This window comes from Poecile atricapillus, chromosome 1 (genome assembly GCF_030490865.1).
Source record: "Poecile atricapillus isolate bPoeAtr1 chromosome 1, bPoeAtr1.hap1, whole genome shotgun sequence".
In the NCBI taxonomy this organism is placed as follows: domain Eukaryota; kingdom Metazoa; phylum Chordata; class Aves; order Passeriformes; family Paridae; genus Poecile; species Poecile atricapillus.
This window is the reverse complement of record NC_081249.1, coordinates 35,023,013-35,049,965: the sequence shown is the minus strand read 5'-3', so window position 1 is coordinate 35,049,965 and position 26,953 is coordinate 35,023,013. Positions and strand designations below refer to the sequence as shown.

General features: G+C 41.4%; 1 long non-coding RNA gene across 1 annotated transcript; it reads left to right on the top strand.

The window, feature by feature from the left end:
- Positions 1 to 1,761: 1,761 nt before the first annotated feature.
- On the top strand, positions 1,762 to 26,604 carry LOC131578426 (uncharacterized). Its single transcript, XR_009277492.1, has 2 exons — positions 1,762 to 2,331; positions 25,695 to 26,604. It is a non-coding gene; the product is annotated as an uncharacterized LOC131578426 (long non-coding RNA).
- Positions 26,605 to 26,953: the final 349 nt, after the last annotated feature.

Genomic DNA, 26,953 nt, shown 5'->3' with positions numbered 1-26,953 from the left:
GTGTTATGGATATCCCTAAAGAGCTAACCATTCCTCCTGCACAAAAAACCTGAGCTTTTTTAAAAAGGTGAGCAATGTGTCCTGCAACATATTCTCTTGAAATAGTATCTCATACCCTTTAGACAGTTCACTGTATTGGAGGCCTCCTTATTTAAGATCCTAATATTTCTCTTTCCTACTTTCTTTCCACTCCATCTTAAATCCCCACGCTTGGCATTAATAACAGTTTTTCCACTAGAGAAATTGTGCCTGTTATACCTATATAGCAGTATCTTACCTTCTTCCTCTCAAATGTGATTATCCTTCATTTATCTGCATTTTCTGTATTGAAGTTTAAGTCTTTCCTTCTCCCTCTTGATAAAGTTGCTCTTGTCTTTCTTGGGGGATGGTGTCTCAAGGTTTCTTTCAGCCCTTTTTCACACGGTTCAATGACGTTCTTCTGTGTTTTTGTATTTTTGATCCAACTGCACTCAGAACTGAAATCCAGCTAGAACCTTCTGTGGAGATGCACCTGGTCTGTCCCCACTAGAGACCAAAGGTGCATTGTACCAGAGGCAGCTCACACCACATGAGCAGCCTGTGTCCCACCTAGGGTGCCCTCACCAGCCACCTGCTTGGGTGACCTGAAGAAAGGGTGCCTGCATCTCTGGTTGCCTCGCAGTGTAGGGCTGGTCTTGGAGCACCTGGCTCCTCGCCTGGAAGCCTGGTCCTGATCAGCTGTGCCGGGCAGGCAGGCAGGTGTCTGGACACTCTTCGGGTGCTGAGTGCCAAGGTTGGTGTGCACGTGATGTGCCTCGACCTGGGAACTTCTAGCGCTGCAGAACTCGGGGGTGAGTTGAAAGCTAAACCAGACCTGCTGCTGGGGGTGAATATGCAAGCGATGCTCTTTCATCCAGTTTCCATCTTCCTGTCCTATTTTCGTGCTATCTGTCCTGGTGCACCTTTGGTGCATATGCCAAAGGCCAGAGAGCCGCTGGGGGAAGCTTGGCAGGCTGCGGCCCATGCCGACCTGCCTGAATTTAAAAAAAAACCACCTTTATTTTTTCGGAGGTGGGGAGGAGTGACCTTTCTGCTTGGAAAACGGAGGCAAGCCTCAACCATCCTCCCCGCCGCCGGCCCCCGCTCCAGGTCGGTCTCTGATGGAGACGCCAAGTGCAAGCGGAGGGGGTGGTCAGGGAAAGGAAATCCCGTTGCCTCGCACCCCGCTGCAGTTACAACCACAGCACAGACCCCGGCCGGAGGGGCTCCCCGCGACGCGGCGGCGGGAGGCGGGGGGACCGCAGGAGGCGGCGGAGGAGGAGGAGGAGGAGGAGAAGGAGGAGGAGGAGGGAGGAGGGAGGAGGGGGCGAAGGGCTGGGAGGGGAGGGAACACCTCGGCTGGGCGGAACACGCCGGCCGGCGCGGTCCCAGACTGCCGCGGCCGGGCTGTCCGCGCTGCCCGCGGCTCCCACTGCCCCCGCACGCTCCCCCTGGGGCCGGGGGCGGCGTTGCCCGCCGCGTCCCGCCCGCAACTTTCCCTCCCCCGTGGATGGCTTTCGTCGGAGACCTGCAGGGCAGCCGGGCGCTTGACACCTGTCCCCCATGGGCCGCCCCCGCGCCTAAGTTTGCCGGCGCCCGGCCTCACTCCGCCGCCGCCGCAGGGCGGGCTTGAAGCCGCGGCGGGGCCGCGGTGCCCATGGCCGGGCGCCCCGCCGCGCCGAGGTGTCCGTGCGCGCCGCCCCGTCCCGCCCGCCCCGGAGCCGCCGTGCCCGCCCGAGCGCCGCAGCGGGGGCGCTGAGCGAGGCAGCCCCCGGCTCTCCGCCACCGGCTCGGCGCCAGCCGCCGGTGCCCGCCGGGTCGCTGGCGGCGGCGGGGGCGGCGGCGGGGCCGCGGGATCCGTCCGCGCTCGCTGCCCCCGTGTAGTTCTCGAGTCGTCTGTCCTCGGCGGCGGTCCGCGGGTGACATGCAGTCCCTCATCTCTCCGGTGACCAAGGCTATCCTGGTGGCTTTGTTCATCTTCGCCATCCTGCTGATCCTCTACGTGATTCTGTGGTACATCTGCCGCGATGTGGATTGCGACCATGGGATCTGAGCGGCGCCGCGGGGCTAGGGCTTAGGAGCCGGGATTCACCCCGCGGGGCCGGGAGCGGCAGCGGGAGCCCCTCCGGGCGGCAGCCGCCGCCACCGCGGCCGAGCAGGGGAACAGAAGGGGAAGGAAAGAAAAGAGGAAAAAAGAAAAAAAAAAACAAAACAAAACAAAAATCGAGCGAAGGACCGAGCCGAAAGAGCCCGGAGGACAACTGCGATCAAGAAACCAACCTGAGCTTGACCTTCAGAGACCAGGGTGACCCGGTGAGTCTCCGCTCTCCGCGGCGCGGGGGATGCGCGGGTGCGGCGGGGCTGCCTCCCTCCCTCCCGTTCCCCTCCCCTCCCCTGGCACACACACACACACAAACACACGCACACATTCGCACACGCACGCACATGGATGTGGCACAGGCGCTCCATACACACGCCGCGTACACACACACCAGTGGATGTGCGTGCCTGAGCGCCTGCTGCACGCAGGCATGCGTGTCCCTTGGGGACAAGCAGTACCCATCCTGCTGGCCGGGATAAATTGTGCCTGCCTCCGTCCCCGTGTCCCCCCGCTTTAAATTTTTCGAGGTGACAAGGCTGAAAAGGCAGCGCGCCCGCGGGAGCGGCCGGGCGCGGGTGCGGGTGCCGGAGAGCGGCGGCCGCGCTGCCTTTGCGGCCCCACATTGGTATGCAGGCGGTGGCTGCGCCGCCAGGCAGACCTAAAAGGTGAGCCCAGGGAATGGGGGAAAGTCAATGCTTCATCAGTCCAGGAACAAATCGGGAAGTTACAGAAAATGAAGGGAGGATGTCAGGTATCCGGCCGCTGCCAGCAGGCAGACTTCGGGGAGGGGATATAAAGCAGGATGAGTTTCTCCTTTCTAGAGCCAGGTTGATGGAAGGAAGTGGGGGAAATGACAGAAAAATGTGCATGGGAAGTTCTGGGTGGTAGAGTTCCGTGTCTGGTCTCACTGACACCGCATTTCCTACGTGCCACTCTCTCTAAAAGGGTTAACACTCAACGGTTTAGCACATGCTTAAGCTGGGCAATTTCAAAAAATGTTGATAAAAAGTACACAATTGATGAACATGTACGTACTGGCTGTGTTGGGACACGAGGGGACGTATCCTGCACAGCTGTTTTCCCACCTGAGAGAATTTGTTGTTGGCGATTTCTGCTCTTACTGTTTGGTTGTATTGAATACCCTGTGCTGAAGCGGAGAGACAGCAACACATTGTATTTAAAGTGGAAAAGACCTGCTGAAAGGAAAATGGTCCCAAACACTTGGGCTGTAACTGTTTGTGTCCTTGACAGGCAAGCTGGAATAGGAGCAAACTCCAACTGCGTGTGTTATCCCTGGTGGGATGTATTCGGATGCCGCAGGGTGTGAGTGCGTGTACACGGTGGGGAAGAGGAGAAAAATCAAATTCGTGTTTCAAGCGGGGGAACAGGGACCAAGCCAAGTGTGAAGTGTAATCGTGTGATTCGGGGTGATTTGGCATTGAGTACTGGTGACAGAGAGCTCACCTTTGCAACAGGGGTCTGTGCGTGAAGGAAACAGTTCGGGAGGCGATTCTCTTGCCATTTTGGTTTGTGCTTCTGCTCAGACTGTATTTTGAAGGGTTTTTGACCTGATTAGTTGATCAGACATGACATTACCGTTAACACACACTACTAATGTGATTATAACAGCAGTGACATCAATGTTTCCTTGCCCTGCAACTACAGTAGCAATGCATTTGTTTACTTCCCCCATGCACGCTCTGAAATGTCTGTTACTCAACAGCTCTGAACAGCAAGGGAAGAGGGAGGAGGAGGAGGGGGAAACTTACAGACATTTAAAAATGGCTATAGCTCTGTTTCCCTTATGCATGTAATGATGTGGAAATAAAACAACCTCCAAGTCCTCTTCATCTTTTTGGGGTTTTTTTGGTGTTTTTTTTTTCCCCCAGTCTGTACACTTGTTTATACCTAAGTGGCAAAAACCTCTTCACACTTTGACATGTCAGGTTGTGTCACATGTTCCCTTCTGAATTAACAGCAGGGCACACCTTCTGCCCCTCTCCCAGGTGGCAGGAGCTAGCGGGTGAGACAGTTCTAGGGGCTTTGCCATTTAGTGTTAATTATTTCACAGTAAACCAAACCGTTATTTATAGATCTGGATAAAATGTGGCAAATTAATGTGGTTTTCAGAAAACTTTAAATATCAAGAGATATGTGTGCGGGTGATTAAATATCTGAAGTGTTGATATGACCAAACATATTTTGTACTACTCATCATAATTGATGTTAATCAACTTAACAATTGTAGAAGCCATGAAACAGTCCCTTCAGTTATTGTCTGATCACTAGTTTTTTCCAGCTGGCTCATTATTATTTGAAGCATATTTTTTTTTAGGAGACAAGACGTAGAAAATTGGTTTTTAATACCTGGTTTTATTCTAAATAAGTTGAATATATATGTTTTTATATATAAATATTCATACCAGATTTGTATACAGTCAAATGGGTATTTTCCAGCCTAACAGAACAGAAACATAAGCAAAGCAATGATTAGCAGTATTGAATTTGATTTGTAGTTGTAGTCACAGATGTGCTGGCTTTGGTTCGATACTGTGTGTGTTCATTATCATGTATCAGCAAACGTGAAACCCTAAAGATCTGAAACACACCTTTTCCTTTTGCTGCGATGCCTCATAGAAGGGAATGATATCCTGGCCTTGCTCAGCTCTGTGTGGAATTTTGCAGTTGGTTTTGACGGAGCGAGAAATATATTGGCAGATTAGCACGTGAATTTGTAACAGCGTGATGTTACTAAAGTTGAGAGAGATATTAAAACTGTGAAAAGGGTAGAATTGATTACGGTGGAATACCTAGAGACCTTGTTTTTGTAATTATTTACTTGTTTGCTCAAAAGTTTGGTGATAATTTTATTTCTATTTGGTGTTTGTCCTCGTGCCCCAGCTCAACAATTTTCACCATCTTGCTCTCTCTTTGTGTATGGTAGTGTTTCAAAGGTGAACTCTGAAATATCACCTGTGACTGAGATGCAGTGCATCAGGCAGATATAGAACACCTCTAAGTATTTTTTGCAATAAGACAGTTTGTAACATCGTGAGTAGAGATTTTGTTTAAGGAAAAGACAACTTGTTATTGTGTTTCTACTTGAGCCAAGAGAAATTTCTTACAATATTGCAAAAATTAGTAATTTCATGGTCTGAAAGTATGTTTTTAGTCCAAGGGCTATTTCATAGGCTGTTCAAAAATTATGTTAATTGATATTTCAAATCTTTGCCTTTTTTGTGTGGAAAAAGACTGTGAAGTTACCACTGCTTCATCAGCAGAAGTGTAATGAATTTTATGGATTAATTCCTACTGCAAGGTAGCTTGCTACAGCATAGTCCTAGGAATCTTGTCACATCAGACTTAAACATGCAGTTTGTTTCTGGATAAGTCATTCTTTACTCAACTCCTGGTCAGGCACATTCCCTGCTGATTTATTAAATATTTTCTGTAAGTCGCATGTAAGAAGAGTAACTGGGCAATAAAAATCACAGATTTTCTTATTTTCTGTTTTCTTCCATACAAAATGGGTTAATAAAAATCAGTATCTTCACGGTATGTCCTCTGTGCATCTTATACCATTTCCCTAAAACAGGCTTAAAATGAGCATTGAAGATGATTCCAGCATAGGAGGGTCTCTGCAGAGATGAAAGGTTAGCTGAGGGCCCGGGATGGACAGTGCTACATCCTCGAGATGTCCTTGTGTCACACAGGTGCTCAGCTGTACTTTTTCCCCTCCAGGTGAGTGTAGAGCAGAGAGCCTTCAAGCTACTGTAAGGCAGGACACGTAGATCTGCCCTATGCAGCTCCAGCCCCATTTGTTGGAGTGCCCAGTCTAGGATTTCTAGATTTTCTACTGTCTGCAGTAAGTAAGGTGATGATTTTGTGGTTGTTCCTCACAGTCTTAAAATCTGTGAGCCTTAGATTATTGGTAATGCGACAAACACTTGGCCCAATTTGTGTGTTTATAAACAGCATGGAGGTGGGATGGTTTGGATTAATTAATTAATTAATTGTACAATTGATGCAATGATTCCAATATTTCAAACTGGCAGGGCCCTTTAAATGACAAATTTGGGGCAGTATCAGGGAATACAGTGTCTCTGTAGCAAGTGTATTAAACCTGCAGCCTGAGCAGGCCATATCTTGCTTCTTGCTCTGCTAGGATAACAGTCTTGCATCGGTAATGTTAGTACAACCTCTGTGGGTAAGGAGTTATTGAAAAGGTGGTGTAAGGGAGCCATGAAAAGCAGGCACATTCGCTCTTCACCTGAAGATCCATCTCTGCTCTGGGTGTGATGTGCCACTAGATTCTCGCCTGGCTGCTCTCTCCTGCTGCATGGCACCACGTCAGGGCTGCAATTGGACATTCAAACACACGGGAAAGTTCCACTGCATTTCTCAATGGATGACTTTTCCCCCAGTTTTTCTTTGATGCATGGGTATTTTCTCCTTTTCCTTCTAAGCATTAATCCTCCAAAGTGTGCCTTAGTGTGTAATGCGGTTTTGTAGACAAACTGCATGGATTGATTTTCCTGAATTGGGCTGACCAAATGATGAGTGTATTGGAAAGCAGCACACACTTGCCTATTTGTTGTTCTATATCAAGCTAGTTTTTTTTTTCTGAAGTATCCTAATATCTATTAAAATAGCTTTAAAAAAAATGGTGGGTTAAATATGCATTGCCGGTATGGTTCATGCAGTTGCATAGCAGCATCTGCTCTTTTTAGAGGCATTCTGATAACTTTTAAAATTTTACTTAAGTGAGAAAATGTGAGCTTTAGCTTGGAGGGGCTGTCAATACTGTGTGCCATTGAGAACTGCATTATTTTGAACGTTTTGATATATTACTTCGGAATACTAAAGATATTTACTAAAGATATTTTCTAAAAACAAAGTCATTAAATCATACGTAAAGGATACCAGTAAGGTGACATTCAGAGTTTCATTGAAGAGTGTTTGAATGTGGATTATGGTTGCAAAAAAGATATGGAAGAAGTTGCCTGTGACTGATGAAGACACGGGATTGGGAAAATAAAGAAGAATGCTATATCAAAACAGTAGAAGAGACACTCCAGTGTGTTCAAGTTTTAAAAAGTGGAGCTAATGTGAAGTAAAGTGAGAAGTTCAGAGCGCAAAAATTGCCACTTTCCTGTACAGAAACTCTATGTATATATAAGTATACATGCATACATATGCCTGTGTGTATATATATATACATTTGCACAGTCTGTGTGATCGAATTAGAAAATTTGCAACTCTAGAGCAAGCTGAGAATCTTTACATGAATGATTTTTTTCCTTTTTCCTTGAAACCTGATGCTGCTAATGCCCAGTATGAATTTTCTTGAAAACCAGATAGTGTTGCAGATTCTTTCTCAAGGAGTCAGTGATCAAACATGAGTGATGTTGAATATTGGGGTTATAAATGAATAATTTTATAAAGGAAATGCTAATGCTCCGTTCACTTTGGAAAAAGTAATTCAGATTATGTGGGCTGGAAGAAATACATTAGTAACAAATAGATTTTATGTCTTGTGTTTTCCATTGACCTCAAAGAGACAAAGTTGCTACTTACCAGGGAAAAAATCCTATTACGTAATTAACCTATGACCAAAAGCTATATGTGAAAAAAGACCGTCTCAGAAAGAAGATAGCAGAACTGTAATATTTTAGTTCAAGCCAGTAATAGCCAACATCTTGCAAAAATAAATGTAGAACTCTTTGATGTAACACATCTTCTGTTTTTATGTTTTTAAGTGCAAAGGATGAAAGAATCCTACCGAAATTATGAGTGCTAAAACTTATTCACAGTGAAACCTGCTGCAGGATTATGATGCTTTTTGGGTATTATGGTATTTTATGTAACATCTGAGTTAGAAAATGTTTTGGTTTGCATGAAATACAGCAATGTACTACCAAGGGCTAGGGGAAAAAAAATGTGCCTTTTGTAGCCTCTTCTGTATTTATTGCATATTGGGGTAAAGCTGAACTCATGGACAAAATTTTATTTGGTATTCAGTATCCATTTCAGTGTTGAGATGTGAGTGTTGTGAACCCTATTAGAGGAATACCCAGCAAAACCAGCGTGATACCTACAGCAAAAATTAAACAAGGTCTTCATTAAGTTGTGCTCTTCACAGACACTAAGTGTGACATAGTTAGGTAACCTGCAGTGCATGTTTCTTATATAGCTCTTATGATTAATGCACTCCTGAACACACTATCATCACCTCCCTTGAGAGATATGTGTATATAAATGGGCTTAAAAATGAGTTTACCACCAATCTCCATTCTAATGACTTGTTTTTATTTTCTACTGCAACACCATTCTGACACGCTTAAGAGGGACGATAACTGAGTGGGAGTTTAATGAAGCCTCGGTATCAGTGAAGATAAAAGGAAGACACCGAGCACACAGAAGGACATCAGTATATGATTGTAGTGACTGATACAGTATAATTCAACTTGGCTGCAGTGACCATGAAACAGTGAAGTTTAAGATCCTTAGGTCAATGAGGAGGGAGCATGGCAAGCTCACTACCTTGCTTGTCAGGAGGGCTGACCTTGGCATCCTCAGTGATCTGCTAGGTAGAGTGCTGTGGGATGAAGCCCTGGAGGGAAGAGGGGCCCAAAAAACTGGCTGATAATCAAGGATTCCCACTTCCAGGACCAAGAACAATGTATGCTAAAAAAGAAGTCAGGCAAAAATGCCAGGCAGCCTATGTGAATGAGCAAGGAGCCCCTGGACAAAGTCAGACACAAAAAGGGAGCCTACAGAGGATGGAAGCAAGGAACACAGTGAGATTGTCCAAGCAGACAGGGATATGATTAGGTAAGATAAAACTCTGATAGAATTAAATCTGGATGGGGACATCAAGGGCAACAAAAAAACCTTCTATAGGTATGTGGATTATAAAAGGAAGGCTATGGAATATGTGGCTCCTCTCCAGAAGGTGGTTTCCCAGGACATGGAGAAGACCGAGAGCTCTAAAACGTTTTGTTAGGTGCATGAGTCAGCAATGTGCGCACGTCCTTCCTTCCTCTGGGCGCTTCCTTTTTCATGTTTGCATTTCCTCACAATCTCCTTCTGCTAGACCAGATTGCACAAAACCCCATCCAGCTTTGCCTTGAATACTTCAAGGAATGGGGTATCCACAATTTTTCTGGACAAGCAGTTGCAGTCTTTTGACCATCCTCAAAATAAAGAATTTATTCCTAAAATCTAATCTAAACCTTTCAAAATCTAAACCTCTTGCAGTCTGAAGCCATTTCCCCTTATCCTATCACTGCATGCCATCATAAAAAGTCCTTCTCCAGCTTTTTTGTAGCCTCCTTTAGGTACTGGAAAACTGCTATAAACTCTCCCCAGAGCCTTCTCTTCTCCAGTCTGAAAAGCCCATCTCTCAGTCTGTTATAGCAGAGGTGATATGCTCCCTTTTCCCTGATCATTCCTGTGTCCCTCCTCTGGACCTATTCCAACAGCTTCATGTCTCTTCTGCACCGAAGCCTCCAGAGCTGGAGTTGAGTAGTCCTCAGCCTTGGAGGTTTTTAAGACCTCTTGAGCAACATGATCTGACCTGAAAACTGGCCCTACTTTCTGAGACCTTCTGAGGTACCTTCCAACTTGAACTGTCCTAGGATTGTATGATCCCATCAAGCATGTATTCTTCAGAGTCCTCTACAGGAATGAGCACAGGCTGGATTGCTGCTGTGTGCTCTTTCCTTAACTCTTAATATGTGCTAGATGGGTAAACCAAAAGGATAGAGGCACAGAACTGGGACTGGGGCTGAGTGGGAATCTGTTCCCAGTAGTCCTAATCATCCTTACATTTTACATTTACAGTTCCTATACAATACTCCTGGATATGGTGAGGTGTGGAGCTGCAGTGGTGCCTGGCAGAATCATCACTGTGCTCATACATGGAGGATGAAGCCTTCACGGATCATAGTGGCCTGAAGGTTGAAGACAAAAACTTCAATATACTTATAGCCTGTTTAATTCTTACACCTCTGTGGGGACTCCAGCACATTTCTAGGAACTGGAAATTAATTCAGTTACATGGCTCTGACTATAATATAATCATGCTGGGCATACTCTAGTGTAGTGTAATTTTTTCTGTAATCTGGTACAGTTTTTATTTTTATGTTTGTCTTCAGCTGTACGAAGTCTGTCACGTTAACTATCATGGCTGTATGGGTAGTTGGTACAGTAGGGTTTTCAGGTACTGCCTGGCTTAAATGTGAACTGTGGCTTTGAAGAAAAAGGCAACCTCATGGGAATGGCATGCTTCAACACCAAACCTATCATCTCATACCTAGGCTACTCACAGCTTATATTTAGGCAGAAAGCAGATTACTAACTAGAGAAAAAGGCACTTAATGCAAAAGGCCACCGTACCTTTTCCTCCCAGGTAGAAAAAGCCTTTTCCTCAGTGCTCGGAGCTCTGCTGCAGTACCTGCCTGCCTGTCTGGATGCTGGGCAGACTCAGAGGAGAGCAGGGAAGATGCACAAGGTGATAGTGGGTCCCCTTTATTATGACAGTTCATTATACACCTAAGTGTAATCCAAATTTACAAGATGGAGCTATCAAGAGCAATTATTTTCAGTGCAAATTCAAGATAAATGAGAGCTGCACTGCATCTGTTGTCAGGGGTTTAAACAGTGATTCTGTCACGTTAGTATACAGGCTCACTGCCACCCCCCACCTTATTAAACACATGAAAAGACACATTTTTATACCTCAGCTGGTTTTTGTTGTTTTTTGTTTTTTTTTCACTTGGAGATGTATCAAAAGGGATGAAAACATTTTGAGCCTAGGAAAAAACTTACATATTTGAATGCATAAACTGCTATTTTTGAGAATTCTGAAGTGATGTTGATTTTTTTCTCATGTGGGCTTACAAGCCTGGAGAGATTTTAAATTAAAAGTGGAAGAGAAAACTTGCTTTTTACTTGAGTTCATGAAAGCTCTCTTAGTTCTAAAACTAAATTATGTATGAATCAGTAAGGTCCTGTATTGTCTATTAAATTCACATGACAATTCCCTTTTTAAGATTTTACACAGTATTCAGGTGAATAGATAGTATATGTAATCTATTTATTCCAGACTTTTATGAATCTGCTGCTGACTTTAGGAATTAAATGTTTTGACTGTTCCTGTCCCATGAACAAGACATTGACACCAAATTAATTTAGTTTGAGTCTGCATGTTGGAAGTGCTGTGAATTCCAAGAATAAACATGTGATGGTATTGTGAAATATTATTATCTTTATTATCAGCCAAGGGTTTCTTCTCTTACTTTTGGGTACACAAACAAGGTCAGCTAGAAGGAGGGTGGAGCACAACAGACGAAGCTGGGGCTGACTTGGAAGACACTGCATCCACTATTGTGAGTCATTCTCTTTTAACAACGAAAGTAAAATCCTATGGGCATGTGGGATGATACATAAAGGAAGGCAGAATTTTGCTTGCTGTGGAGGAGCTGTTCATTTGTTACAAACATTCAGCTGACTTCAGTGGAGTGGTGCCAATTTCTGTTAGCACAGGCGTTGGTTCTGAGGATACGTACATGCATTAATAAACAGTTGGAGTTCTTCTTCAGGCTGCAGAAAGTACCAGCCAAGTAAGTGATGCAGCTCTGATGACATCCAGCCACCTTTGTCGCTCTTCAGCCCATGTAGCCAAGTACCTTTTTTGAGCTGGTTTGGCAATGATTGATGTAATACACAGAACTTAAAACTGGTAACATCTATTAATGTGTAATGTGTGTTCTATACAAAAGGCTGCTAAATTAAAAGGCAAGCTGTTATCTCATGAAATGGAAATGTTCATGATACATGGTTGGAAAATATAGCTATGTAATGTGTGCCTTTTTTTCAGCAGATTTCATGAAAGAAAGTGAAAGAATTCTGAGAACCTCTGTAGGAACCAAAATGGAGTCATTCTTGGATAAGCTTATGGATATTCTGCTACTCTTTTATGAATGTCAGCTAGGCAAACTAGACTTCTTATACACACTATGGTGCTCTGGATGACTAGAAAAATCAAATGTCTCTTGAAATTCAAGCCTCTTCAAGCCTCTTGAAATTCAGCAAGGAGAGGGTTTACTGAACGGCAGCATCCTGGATGGGATGTACCAGTGGTGGCTGTGCTTTATGGGATGGGAAAAGTTTTGCAGGACACCTCAGTAGTAGCTGGAAGAAAAGATAAATATACAGTATAGCATGGATGGATGGATGGATGGATGGATGGATGGATGTCAGGCAAATCCTCTGAGGAGTAGCAAACCCCAGGTACATTTCTCATGTGGAGAGGCACTTTGAAGACAGAAGAGCCTACCCTGACAGAGGCTGTCCAGTGTCTGGCGAGGACTGGAACTACAGGACATGCTGTATTGTGGTAGTCATTCTTTGATGCAGTCTTCAAAACAAGCTCAGATGCACAATATGACATTTAAAGTGATGTGCCTTATCAAACAACATGATGTTGTGACCAGCATGAGTATGTAGCAATATGTTTATTGGATATTTAATTAAATAACATTTTGGTCTATGTAGCAAAATACATTTCTTAATTTGCCATTTTTAAGATAACTGTTTGAATTAAACTTGTGAATAACCTTTCTTTTACAGTCCTGTGATTCTTGCACTGGAACTGTAACTGTATTTCCTTTTGACCTACATTTGTATGAGTAGAGCAGTAGCTTAAACTGTGAAATCCATTTATTTTTCTCTTACCATTTCAGTTAGTAGGTAGCTTCAGAGCTCTTATGTTGTAAGAGTGTCATGTTGCTTTCGTAACTGGCTGGATGGTGTCTACTGCTTGATTTCAGTTCCATCACAACCTCTTCATGCTTATCCTAACATGCAGCCCTATAGCCACCTACCAGCCTCATCCTCCTCCCACCAGAGCTGTTCTGCTAGAAACTTGTGCTGGATTTCCTTTCTCATGTGTAGGCAGCAGGTTTTGTGCCCTGATAGGGGACTGACTGAAAAATGCAAAATGATCATCACCTCTGAGCATCACAAGAGAGGAGAATAAGCACTTTCAAAGCAGAAAGTGACTACGCTTTTCTTTCCCTTGCTGTAATAAGCAGATGGCACTTCTTGACCAGAATAATTTTTCCTTTGAATAATGGTCCTTACTATGGAAAGCTTAATTTTGACTCTTCCCATGCTAAAAAAGTTAATTTAAAAAAAAAATTTAAACCCACATGTAAATCCTTCTATTTACCTGCATTTTGCTGATTTCTTTTTAACTGCAAAATTATTATGGTTGTCTTTTTCAAAATATTCTGCATAATATCTGTTACATTAAGGTTTGCACCAAGAGGATTTTTTATCAGGAATTTAAAGAGATGTTATAAAAAAGCACATATGTACAAACATTTATTACCAGTGATGTTTGAATTGAAAGTGGTCACTTAATTTGCCTATTACCACCAAACCCATCTTGATTTCCTTGTTTTGCTTAACTTTAGGTCACAGTATATTATAATTTGTTACACAGTTTCTGAGCTGGGTCACTGCCCCAGAAATAAAGGGTGAAACCACTTGATTTGCAAAAGCTGCTCCTGGAACTCCTGACAGTTTGAATTTATGTAGCTCGTCATTGCACTTATGCCAACAGGAGTGAGAATGGAAATAAACTCCTTAGCAAATTAAAGGCATTTCTGAATTAACTTTCTGGATGGGCTTTATCTCTGGACAAGATAGTGGTCCACCCATGTCTGTCTCCTTTTCTTCTCAGCACCTTGGGTAAAGTATTTCTCTTTCAAGAGAATCCCCAGCTTTGATATGTGGAATGCCCTAATTTTGTTGCTGAAGCACCATAGAAACTCTGTGGTGTTATAACCAACAATGAGATTTGGAAAGTCACTTGATTTTCACTTGACCTGGACTTGCTCAGCTTTTAGTTTTTTGAATGTGTGTGTATCTATCTATGTCTGTCTGTCTCTTTCTTTCTATCTATCTATCTATCTATCTATCTATCTATCTATCTATCTATCTATCTATCTATCTATCTATCTTTATATAAATTTTATAATTTGATAAAAGATGCAAATGATAAAATCCTAATGTATAGTTTTATATTAAAAAGCAGTCTAAAGGCATATGTGCACAGAAACCTATATCAGGAAATCAGGAATAATTAAGGAGAGAAGAAAGGAAGAGTTAGTTGTAGATTGTTTGTTAGGTTCATCTCTGAAATACAATATTCCTTTATTACTTAGTTAAGGACAAAATGAATAAATAGAAGTGAAGACTAAATAATATTTCTTCCATTAAGAAAGGTTTTCTGTCTCAGGGAGTTAACCAAAGCATAAAAGTATTTCTGTAAACATCTCACAAAAGGAAATTGCACTTTTGCACAGCAATATTGCAAGTTTTTTCTGTTTGAGGGTGGTTTATACCTTTTTAGCTGTGCAAGACCTACTGGAAAAAGGCTAGTCAATCGTAGAGAAAATTATTGATTTTTCTGTAAGTTTAAGTGCACTGATGTGGAAACTATGGTCTTATACTTCTAAAATATTTTTTCCAATGTAAACAGCAGTCGACTTTGACCAGCCTGCATTTGTGTTTGCTTAAGACCCAGCACCCTGGAGGCAGAAAACTGTAGCAGTAGGAATAATACAATATTCCTGTAAAAATAGAACAAAAACTGTAACATCCAGCCTCTATACTGTAAATACAAAAACTACATACACCACGATGTCCAAACGCTTTACAGAAAAGATGGGTGTTAGTCCCCCAGCTTTAAAGGAGAGGAAACTGAGGCTGAGGAGGTTGGGGGTACTTTCTTGAATTTGCTACTTGGACCATGGAAGAACTAGACTTATAAACTGACTCTCTGTTATCCCAGTCCAGTGAGCTGCCCTTGAAGCTGCTCTGAAATAAGATAATGATGTTGGTGATTACTGCATTTTGATCTGAGAATGTAGCGGTAATGGATTGCATATCGTACACTATCATTTTATGTAATTTTCCAAACATTTATAAATAATTCAAACTTCAGGTTGGATGTGGCACACCAAAGTTTATCTTGTCACATCCCTTTGTCTTTTTGCATCAAAGGAACATTGGAGACAGTGCTGATATGTTATAGCCATTAAATAAAACGTGAGATTTTGAAATGAATGACATTTGAGTACCAGACTTTGGCTTATAATGGTAAAGTAAGAGCTTTGCTAATAAACCTGGTTAGAGCACTGCCATCTCAAGGAGTATTTTGACACTGTAAACCTTTGCCATTTTAAAGAAAGACTAAAGGCTGTTTTTGATAAGATGAAAAAGGGTTGTTTGGTAGGGAGGGCAGGGTTCTTCACTGTGACCATTCCTCTTAAATAATATGTCATTATTTTAAACAACATATTATATATGTCAGCTTACACTGAAGTGGGAACTTCTGCTTTCAGCAAAAGGAAGCATCATCCTAGACTCCAACTGAAAAACCAAAGCAACGCTGAACTTCAGATTTTATTATATTACAGTGTAAACCTAGAAATGTTTGAAGATACCTTTGAACTTCAAGCTCTTTTGTTAAATATGGGAACAACAAATGATGTTGCTAGATGCTTAAAGTTGCATGAACAAACAAATTTTGAAATGGATGTGGTACAAAGTCTAGAAACACCTAGAAAGGATTCAGAAAGTAGAACTGCCTGAGAAAGAACCCAACATAAGCAAAGAGTGACCATGGTACATGGGCTAAAACCAACATGTTTCTTGCTAGTGACACAGAAATGGAAACAAAACCCATTCCACATGATGACACCTAAACTACTGTTGGCTGTTTTAAACTTGGATAGATGTGTTACAGGCAGGAATGCAAACTTCTCTGGAAAGCATGTGAAGGAGGTAATGTAAAAGAAACCAACATGGAGAATCCTATTTGTGGGTGAAAATGCAATACCTCCTGTGACTGGAGATCTGGAAGTAATGAAGTTTCAATCAATCGTTTGTAAGGCTCGCTAGGAGGGAAGTGCCATTTTCAGTGAAAGCAAAAGAGATGTTCTGTTTAAACTGTCTAGATGTTATTAATACAACGTGATTGCTTTTTTAGGTATTGTAATAATTTTTTGCAGCAAAGAAATGTAGAGAAAAGATCTGCAGGGGTCATTAGCCTAATCTGTTGTAATGTGCAGTGCTCCACTGCCCTCTTTTGCCATGTACCTGGAAGAGCAGCAGCTGCAGTAACAGGTGCCACCACAGCAATGGGTACCTTTTTCTTCCAGGGCATATGCCTTTTGAAGGGGCTCACAGACCAGTGACAGCACTCAGGTGATCCTTTGGGAATCTTCTCTTTCATTGTACAGAAGGAAAAATACTTCGAATATGACCTCTTCATTTACATGCCTAATGACCAATTATTCATTCTTCAGTCCTGTAGATTTTCCATTGAAGCATTAATCGATACATAGAGTTTGATCCCAAGCAAATCTCAAATTTGTTCAGATGGTACTGCTATGCAAAACATCTAACAGGGATGCTGAAGAAATGGAGTTAAAAACTGCATCAGGTCTTACCCTCCACATGCATTCTGTTGGGAACCAAATCGATCTGCTTAATAACTCTTTTGTAAAGTATTTTCCAAAGGAGGAAACCACCATAATTGTTTACTATCTGTCTTGCTTAGCGCGTTTAAAAAATTCTGTGCTAGCCCTTCAAAATCTTCCTGTTAGTTAAGAGGGTGCACTTGAATAATTATGTTTATAGTTGCCTTTCTATTTTTCACAGTTGACAGTACCCTCTAGCAGCTTGAAATTATTTTGGTTTTCCTACCATTTTCACACTGAAATCTGTGTAGAAAAGGAATAGCCTTGAGCTTATGTTGGTGCCTTCTGTTGTGGCAAGATATATACTCTTTTTTGCTTTTGCACAAGCATCACTGACAGTGAAAACACAGATCTTGGACCAGTTTTTATCTGTCAGGCTTCCTGCAAGGTTTGTAAAGAATAATAATGAACAAATTAATCCATCCTAAACTAGAGTTATTTCCTGGCTAAACTCATCTGTCTGCGTTTTTACAGCAAGCACTTTCATTTTTGTATTTTGTGGGAAAATGAGCCTCTTATTTCATTATTTGTCAGAATTTTATCAAATTTGTTGTTTGTACAAAAATACAGGTGGAAATACATGACATAGAAAATCTTTGTTTTTACGCTGCGTGTATTCTCTTACACCAGTTTTTTTGGAAATTATTAAAATCTCAATTGGAAAATCTAGGTTTATAGTATCTAATCAAGATTTGCTTTTAATGTGAAGAGGTAATAAATATTCTGAGGATTTTTAACTTTTATTTCTGTACTTGTCTATGACAAGTCATTTGATGCCATTGAAAATAACCACTCAAATATTTTCAACTGATATTCCCACCAGTGAAAAAGTGATACAGTAGGATTCCCACTGCTGTATTAAAGTCTGGGAGCAGGGGAATTGCATGGAAGAAATGGAGAAGACTGTTGGGGAGACAAAAGAACATTGCATAGAGAGAGCAGTTTGAAGGAGGCAGCAAATCAACAGAGATTCAGAGTGCACCTTAAGAGCATGTGAGAGTGCTAGGACACAAGGAAATGGATACTACTGAGTCCTTCTCTCCCTGATCAGATCTATGTTTGGCCCCACTGAATTGGCTTTTTTTAAATATGGCTTTATCAACATACCTCCCCACCTCCAGTGGTCTCTGAGGAGACTGAAGAAGGAGCTCTGGCTGCAGCCCAGCTGAGTCTGTAGCGCTGGGCATGAGCAGGCAGGGCTTGTAACGCAGCTGCCTGACAGATCTGTGAAAGTTATCTTGCACTTGGCAGCTTTATGATACTAAACGTGTTGAGATAACAAACATCATAGAGTTCACAACAACCTATGATATGCTTTCTCTGGCCTTGCCTGGCTTTACCTTCCATTTTCTTGGCTTGGCTGTGCTTGGCTTCCTTTCTCTTGCCTTCTCCATCCCTGTCTATTTTTTTTTATTATTATTTTAGGCAATTTCTTACTGACACAGTCTTTCCCAAGGTCTGTGAAATACTTGAGCTCCATTGCAAAGGTTCCTGCTTTGCTTATTTTAGGAAAAAACCCTTCTTTCAAGCCAAAAGCCCAGAAAGCTTAATTGCACTTTCAGGATACTCATCTGACCCACTGTCATGCAATATTTTTTCTAAGTCTTAATTTCATTTTATTTACGGAAGATAAGATGTGTCAAGAATGAGCACCATGACACAGCAAGAGCATTGTAAACCTGTAATAGAAGGACTTAAGTACCGATCCATGAGATTAATGGAAAACATCTACACTGGTGTTTTGATTCGGATCACGAGCATGTGTTTAAAATGAGACTGCTGGTTATTGCCATTTTGCAGACCTTGGAGCCTATCACACACAAATCTCCCAGCAAGTGTGAAAGGCCTTCTCTGTGAGCAGCACAGAGTGCAGTCTAGAAGCTCTCCTATTGTGCTCCAGCTGTCATTTACTAGTGGTACTGGTCATACACTGCTGCCAGAGAAATATGGATGTCTTTTGGAAGCTATAGAACTTTCCAGAAGCTCCAACTTCAACTGTTTCAGCCTTTATCTACCTCTGAGCTTACTCCACAATGTTGGTTAGGATTGAAAAGTGATTTTTCCCATGCTTTGTAGGATTTTCAGATGTATGAAGCAATCATTGGTGGAGTCCAGAAACTGTATCTGTATATTCTGTCTCGTGACAGCTTGTGTACCTGCAACTGAAGCTCTCCATCATGGATATTTCATATTTGATGACTCCTGTTTGTCTAGCAACATCCTGTACTTGATGATATATTTTAGTTCTAAAAGTGTATAGCAATAGTTGTAAAATCTAATTTAATTATTGCTAGTATCAGGAAAATACTAAACCATTCAAATTTTGTAGTCTTATAACTTGAGAATTTGTGTGATTTTATATATGGATAATTCTGCAGTTCTGTTCTTTATGAGCCCATAGCTCTGATCTATTAAGCAGTTATATACTTGGCCCTCTGGGTTGCTGTAATTCTGCCAAATGATTATTTTTATATTATAAATTCTCAATATTTTGTGGGTGCAGCTGTGAAAAGATGCAAAGGACAGTAGGTGTTTATGTCTTGTTGAACTGCAAAGGAAGCTGATGCCAAAAAATGTCAGGATTTTATAGGCATGCCAATATATTGGACAGTAAAAGGATAGCAATAAACACCAAATTATTGAGAATTCAGAGTCTGTGAAAAAGAAGTGGGATAATCATGAACCAACAGAACTGCATACAAATGCTATTAATTATTTTTAAAATTATGTAAAAAAAGACTTGCACATGATCCTTAGGTCAGAAGAATGGTCTGATCCTATATAAAGAATTTTGGAAATTTGTGATCAGTTGAGAAACAGCTGAAGAAAAACACCTGTGTAGCTAGCTAAAGAGACAATACGTCTGTAAATAGACAATAAATGTATAGGGGAGAAAGGATGAAATTCTTTAATATATTGAAGCAAGGAATCCCACCATTGTCATTCAGTAAGTTGTCTATTTAGCTATCATTAATTATTGATACAAATGGTAGAAAAGGACATATTTGAATATCTGAAATATGAGCAAATGAGGAGCAGCACACATGAATTTACAAAGATAAAATCATATTGGACAATGCCACATCTTTCAGAGTAGGAAAAATGGTAAAATCACTAGAGATTGTAAAATGTATAGAGGGAATAAAACATTCTACATTGTGTCTCTCAAAGCACTGTATTGAAAAAGAGAAGACTGATTTTGGTACAGTAAACACTTGTACTAACATTGACAGGCAGCTTACTGGAGGACTGCATTAAAGGTGGCAGGTGTTAGGAGTTAGGAACATTTGCAGTGAGATAGATGAAAAAAATTGCAAGGCATATTTTATTTCACATCTTATGAGTGGTTTGCTTTGACTACAGATTCCTATGGCCAGAAGCACACTTGACCTTGTGTTTCCCTGATAGTAGACTTCCCTTAGGTTACAGGGTGGTAATATTAATTCATTAAAAAATCAAGGATGTGTTTCGCAAATTTCACTTTCCCCATTTGCAAGACAAATTTTTGCTGTGCAGGATGTAGTTCAGGTTCATTTCCTATAATGTTCAGGGGTCTATTCCACTGGATCCATTTTGTGGTATTCATAAATAATTATTTTTAGGCTTATGACTCTTCCTTGGATCTTTCATTTTGAGTGGCAGCAAGAGAGGTCTCCATCATCTAATTTAATTACCTTGGATCACCATCTCTAGAAAGGTTTGCCATTCTCCATCAGCTGAACACCATTAATTATTTTTTTTATTTTTTTCACTCTCTCTTCTCCCTAGAGGAGCACCAGTGCATGCCAACTTTTCTTCTTAGATCCAAAAAGATCCATTGCCTCTAGTGAGGTCTCAATATCTACCCTTTGATGACAGAATTTGATTCCAAGATGTGTCCAATTACAGAAGTATCCAAAGAAAGATCCACTTCATAAAGGAGCTTTTCTGGGGGTTAATGGTGAACTGCTGTGATTTTTTTCATCCAGTCACTACTTCATTATTTCTGAAGCCCAGTGGTTTTGCTGAACGTATGACATTCATTAGAAAGGAACATGCTAATCAGAGAACTCCTGTTTTATGTTAGGTTTCCTTTTTTATTACAGTGCTGCCTGACATTTTGCTTGACATTTTAGAAGCTGGATAGAAATTTTTCACTTTATCATGCTGAATGCACGTGAGTGCTCTGTGGTTTCTATTAAAAAAAATCAGGGAACATATTGCTGTCCCTGTGATGAGGGAGATCCTGGGGCTCTGTACAGGCTTACTGGAGTCACTGGACCTCTGTGAAAACTCTGGTTCCATCTTTTCAATTTTCTTAGGATCCTCAAGTTTTTGAAGGTTGTGATAACTCAAATGTAGCTTCAGAGCAGTATGAGAAAGCTCAGTATGAATGCATCCCATCAAAGATCCAGTAAACAAGAAATCCAAACAAATAAAAAAATAAGACAGAGATATAAAAATATAATTAAAATGGCTTGAACGACTAACCTGTGTGTCGGTGAAAACACATGGCTAATTTAACAGAAAAATTGTAAATGCTGTGACGCTGATGACAACTGTCATGTTTGGGTTTTATTAGATTCTGTTCTTAGAATCCTCTACTTTAACTTTCTAATTTCATTTGATTCCATTAGCCTCCTCATACTTTTAGGAAAAGTGTGTGTCTAATGATAAGGATTGGAGAAAAAAGTAGCATTTTACCATCCCAAAAGATTCACAGATTCAGTAACAGATTAGAAAACAATTCCTAAAATACTAATTTTACAGAATTCTCTTCTAGCCCGAAGATGCTATTTTGAGCCAGGCATCTGTTAAAATGCACTAAGAGAAGTCAGGTTCACCCAAGCCTCACATTCAGATGCTGGTTTGGGGTGGACTCTCCTGCCCAGCTGGGGCTGGTGATGGGAAGCAGGATCTGGGGTGAGCCTCCAGAGGGAGATGCTGCCCAGCGAACCTGCTACCAGGGCGTGGAGAGGCGCCTGCTCCATGGCCTGCCCTCGCTTCCCTGCGCTCCTGGGGCTTGGGGGCAAGCCAAGCACTGCTAGAGCTCAGAGCCCTGAGCACTTGGCCCTGGAAGTCCTGGCTTACCAGCATAGGTCGCTGGAGAATTTTATCTCCCATGCTTGTTCTTGCTACTCCAAGTGCTGCTTGCAAGGAAGTTGGCAATTTAATGAGATACTTGGCATTAAAAAGATCTCTGTGCTGTATCCAAGTGCTTACTTTTATGAAAATCCATATTTAGTTGGCACTTTGAAGTCAGTGAGTGTCTGGATCAAACTGTAAGGGCAATGCTAGGGCTTCCCAGGAAGGGCACCTCTGCAGCACCTGATCAAAACAAGAGCAGGAGATGCCCCAGCACCAGTGGTAGCCCATTGAGGAGTACCTTACACCTTTGGAGGCTGCAGTATGTCCTATACCTGTTACTTTTCAGCACTTGCTCAGGCAAAGGCTGCATGCTGAACTTTGTCTGGAAATCAGCAATATCACTGTACTACTCAGCAGTTTGGCAGCACACCGAAAATCCCACCATTAGCTTTTCAGTGTGAGCATGTTCCTGCTCACTACATGGGCTCAAATAAGCTTGTTAAGTGATGGAGACTGACATTTGCTCCTGGAGAGAGAGACCTTTATTTGGAAAAAGTTATCAGATATTAGAATGATTCATCTGCTACTTGAGGCTAACTGTTTAGCTTTCCTTCAAGTCAAATTAGACAGTTGCTGTTGGCATGAAAAACAGGGAAGGCAGGCAGAGTAAGAGAAAGGACAACTTATAATTAAAATCAGGCTTGATCTTATACCATGCTTCATTATACCACTGAAGAAAATGGCTGGTTTTACTTCCAAATATTTAGACACTCCAAGCAATATTCATCCATAGCAACACAGCTTTAGACTAAGCAAGAGTTAGTCTTACAGTAGGAAGATTAGCTAAGTAGTTTTAAATGCTCTTAAATGGCAGCATAATCTTTGGAAAAAAAAAATGTAGTGTGGGCCTTAAAAAAAAATTGACATTGGCATAGTCATGAAGTGGCAGCTGACCTGCAAGCGTGGTGTTGCTTAGCAATACTTCACCATCAGACAAATTGGGAAAGTGGGCTAGAATGATTTACACCAGGGAAGAGATAAATGCTAATTTTCTCTAGAAGATTCAGGTTACTGTGGTTATTAGGAAGGATATTAGATCATAAATACCTCTCCACCTCTTCTTCCATTTTATATTTTTTTTTTAAGGCATTGGAAAGTGCTTCTCCTGTGAAGACAGGATGAGAATGGGTTGTACAGCCTGGGGAAGAGAAGGCTCTGGGGAAACCTTATAGCACCTTTCAGTTCCTAAAGAAGGCCTACAAAAGAGCTGGGAAGGGACTTTCTACAAGACTTTACAGTGATAGGACAAGGAGGGGTGGCTTTAAACTGGAAGAGAGCAGGTTTAGATTAGATATTTGGAATAAATTCTTTGCTATAAGAGCAGTAAGGCACTGAAACAGGTTGCCCAATGAAGTTGTGAATGTCTCATCCCTGGAAGTGTCCAAGGCACATAGGATGGTGGTAAAATGGAAGGTGTTCCTGGCCGTGGCAGGAGGGTTGGAGCTAGATGATCTTTAAGGTCCTTCCAACTTAAACCATTCTAAGATTCTGTGATTCTATGATTCTGAGAAAGATCAATTCAAAAATCTAGTCTTTGAGAAAGCAAGTGCATTTGCTTCCAGAACAGTAATTTAAGTAATTTAAGAAACGGTTGATACAATCAATACAGTTGGAGGGAAAGAATAATTAAATATCAAAATATAAAAATAACAGCAATTAATTAAATAATAATTAATTATTAAAGAATAATTAATAATACAAAGGAAATTTTATTTTAATGGGTCTGTAAAAATTTTCATAGCCACTTAGATTTCTGGATCAGTTGCCAGGGTCCTGACCCTGCCAGAGTCCCTGCAGGTGAGATGCTGAACCTGCCTAGAGTTCAGCTGCTGCCAGAGGCTGTGACAGCCCAGATGAGCTCAACACAGAACCCAGATATGAATTAGCTGGTGGTCTGGGTTGAGACAGAGAGGCAGAAAAATAAAGTATTTTGAATTTGGAGACTTGATGGCAAAGTTTGAGAGTTTAATAGATAGAAGAAGCTTCTTTCTCTCTCCTCGTGTTTTCATGTGCAATCCACTTTTTATGTATCCACAGCAGTACGTAGGGAAAGGGGAAGTGTTTTGCCTCACCTTGGTTGCCTAGTCCAGACTGATCTCTTTGTGTAAGAGTAAAGTGAAAGCTTTGTCTGTCAGACTTTCTTTGTTATACTGTAGGAGACACAGGATCCAGTGATGCCTTCTAGGGTACCGTGTGGCTGACAGGACAGCTTCTCACAATATGTGACAGAGGTGCTGTTCTCTCTCTTGTTTTTCCTAGAAGTTTTTCCTGTGTCTTAAAAACCACACGAAAAGCTGAGACTCCACCTCCATCCCATCTCTTAAAACTGTTGGTTTTACTGCTTGTGGCAGACAGGCACTTTAATTACACTTCCAGAGCGTAGGAACTATAGGTGTGGCAAATCTGTTTGTGTAAAACACACAGATTGTCTTTGACCCTCCCACTACGACCCCCACAAAGCCTAAACCCAGACTGAGCTCTCACTTCCAAAGGTTTCTGTATGAAATTAATGTCATACTTTAATTGAGCTTGTAGCACCACAGAAATACATCCACCCAACTGAGAGGTGCAGCATGTTTGTAACATCTAACACGTGAGCTGCTCAGTACAAAGATCTTTAGAACTGAAGCGTAGTATAGGTTAGAGTAGATGGTATATTCTGAACTGTAAAATGTATATTGTGTAATGGATTTTCATAAAAAGTATTTCCACATTATTATGTGGTAGCTGCACACAGAAAATAAACACAATAGCTTTTCATTTGGTGGCTTTTTTAGTACATGGCCAAAGAGAGAAAAGGATTTCATACTGCTATTGCTTAAGCTGGAACTCTGACGTTTCTATAGCAGATGACAAATGATTTTCTAGGCACATTTCTGAATTCATCTAAATTGAGAGGTAGCTGTTATCTTTCTGTAATATCAGAATGTTTGTTTGAGAAATAGTAATTCCTCTCCTTAAAGTGACATAAAGTATGTGAAAGCAGGATGCAGAGGGTCAAATACAGACTCTTCTGTGCAACAACTCCCAAGTCATAACTCATCTCTTTATATAAGTATCCAGAAAGTTTTCAGCACATTTTTGTCTTGACCTTTTAGCACAAACAATAGTACTTCTGCTTGCTAGGCAACTGATTTTTGCCCGTCACTTGAGAGGTTAAAATGAAATAGCAGCGATTTTTTAACCACTATTTCAGAGGACTGCAGAAAGAAAAGGTACTTAATTAAGTGCACAGCTTCAGGAAATATTAACTGCTAATATGAAAATAACAGAAAATATTTTAGAATCCCCAACAATTACAAATGTTTTTTTTTGTCAGTGTACCATTTTAATGATAATTTCAAGAGGAGACAAAGCTTGACAACATGTATCATGACAGAGAAATCAGAGCTGCAATCCACAGAGCAGTTTCAGGCAAGAAGCAGTGGGAGAGTTTCACAGTTCCTTTCAGATAAGAAACGTAAGCAACGTACAAATGTGGAAAATAAATTAAAATTCACTGTTAGAACTTCTCTCCTAAGTAGTGAAGAAAATCCTCCCCAAAATGTATCTAAAACTTGCTGTGGATGTGTGTTTTCCTACTGTCTTCACTGCAGCTTCCTGTGACTATGACAGTACAAACCAGAACCAGACATTGCTAATGATTTAGTAACACTGAGTGATGTGACTGTGCATGTTTTATAAATATTTACATTTTCTCTTTATTAATACAGATTTTGCTAAGCTGACAAATTACTGATTTCAGTAGGGAACGCAGGCTTCTGTTTGACCCCCCAGTAACAGAGAGAAAATTAACCTCCTTACACATGAGTAATAACAAAACACTGTAATCCAAAGTAAATACAAACTCTAGTCATATTCCCATCTTCATACAGACTTTGCTTTTGCAGGGTACTGTGCAACTTCACTTTCTTGGATCAACTGTGCAAAAACCGCATCAGTGTCTCTGCCTAACAAATGCTCCCCGAAGAACCGTGAAGATCCTGATCGTGTTTGCAAGGGCACCCTGTTAGCTTGCACACATCACCCATGTCCTCAGTGCCCAATTCATGGCCATAACCTCCTGCTTCCTCTTGCACTGGGCAGGCTGGGTGAGGCTGCAGAAACAGGCATCTGGCTCTGGGTGTCTGTGCCACAGTGTCCCTTCGTCAAGACATCAACCATCACACACGAGCGTTAACTACTTGCCCTTCTCCAGCCTGGAAGAGGCGCCTGTGGAGGAAGACGTTCCCTTGAGCAGAAATAAGAAGATGGACAACAAAGTGTAATGTTCCTGAGTTCGCCAAAAATATTTTACTTACCAAATGACACAGCTTTCATGGGCTGAGAGACCTTTGGCAGGGAGGAACTGTGGAGCAGGAAATCTGGGCTCATTTCGCTGTACATATCAGGCTGTGGCCAAAACCAAAGTAGCTGTGCTAACATGTGAAAAGTCATCTGATGAAAGGCTGCTGCCAAAGAGGCCCAACTTGGAGGAGGAATAGCCTTAATACATTATATTTCTTAGTTTTGGTTCCAGATGATGTCTGTGTCTCATGACTGTAATAATACTCAATCATCATGCTATAATGAAGGGCTTTTCATGTAATCATCTGTAGAACTGATTACTTTGGTCTGTACCGTTATCATGCTGAGCTTCCTGGCAAAATTCCACTGACATCAGTAAGAGAAGGATTGGACCTTTCCTCAGCAGTTTACCACTTTTGTTTGACAATACCATGCTTTTCAGACACTTCACAGAGCAGATTAAACATTTAGACTCTTAATTCCTGAAATATTAAAAAGGTACTGTAGAGATAATACACTCATTCTCAGAAGTCTAAGTTTGTTCTGGTCATTATTGCTTTCAAAGAGTATAGCACCAAAGCAAGGCATGAACAGGTAATGGAAAAGATTTTATCCAAGACACTAAAAATGGCAGACTCTCAAGGTGTCAAAAACAGGAAGGAAGACAGGAGATTTTATATTGTGGATGTTGCAGAAACATTTGCTTGCTTTTTTTTTCCCATAAAAAAATAACCAATTAAGCAATCCAAACCACTAAAACTTCAAAAGATAATACAGCCACAGATTTATTAATTATTTTTTTAAAATGTACTTCATCCTTTTCAGCCAAGTTTTGCCCTTAACTCTGAAGGGACCAGGATGC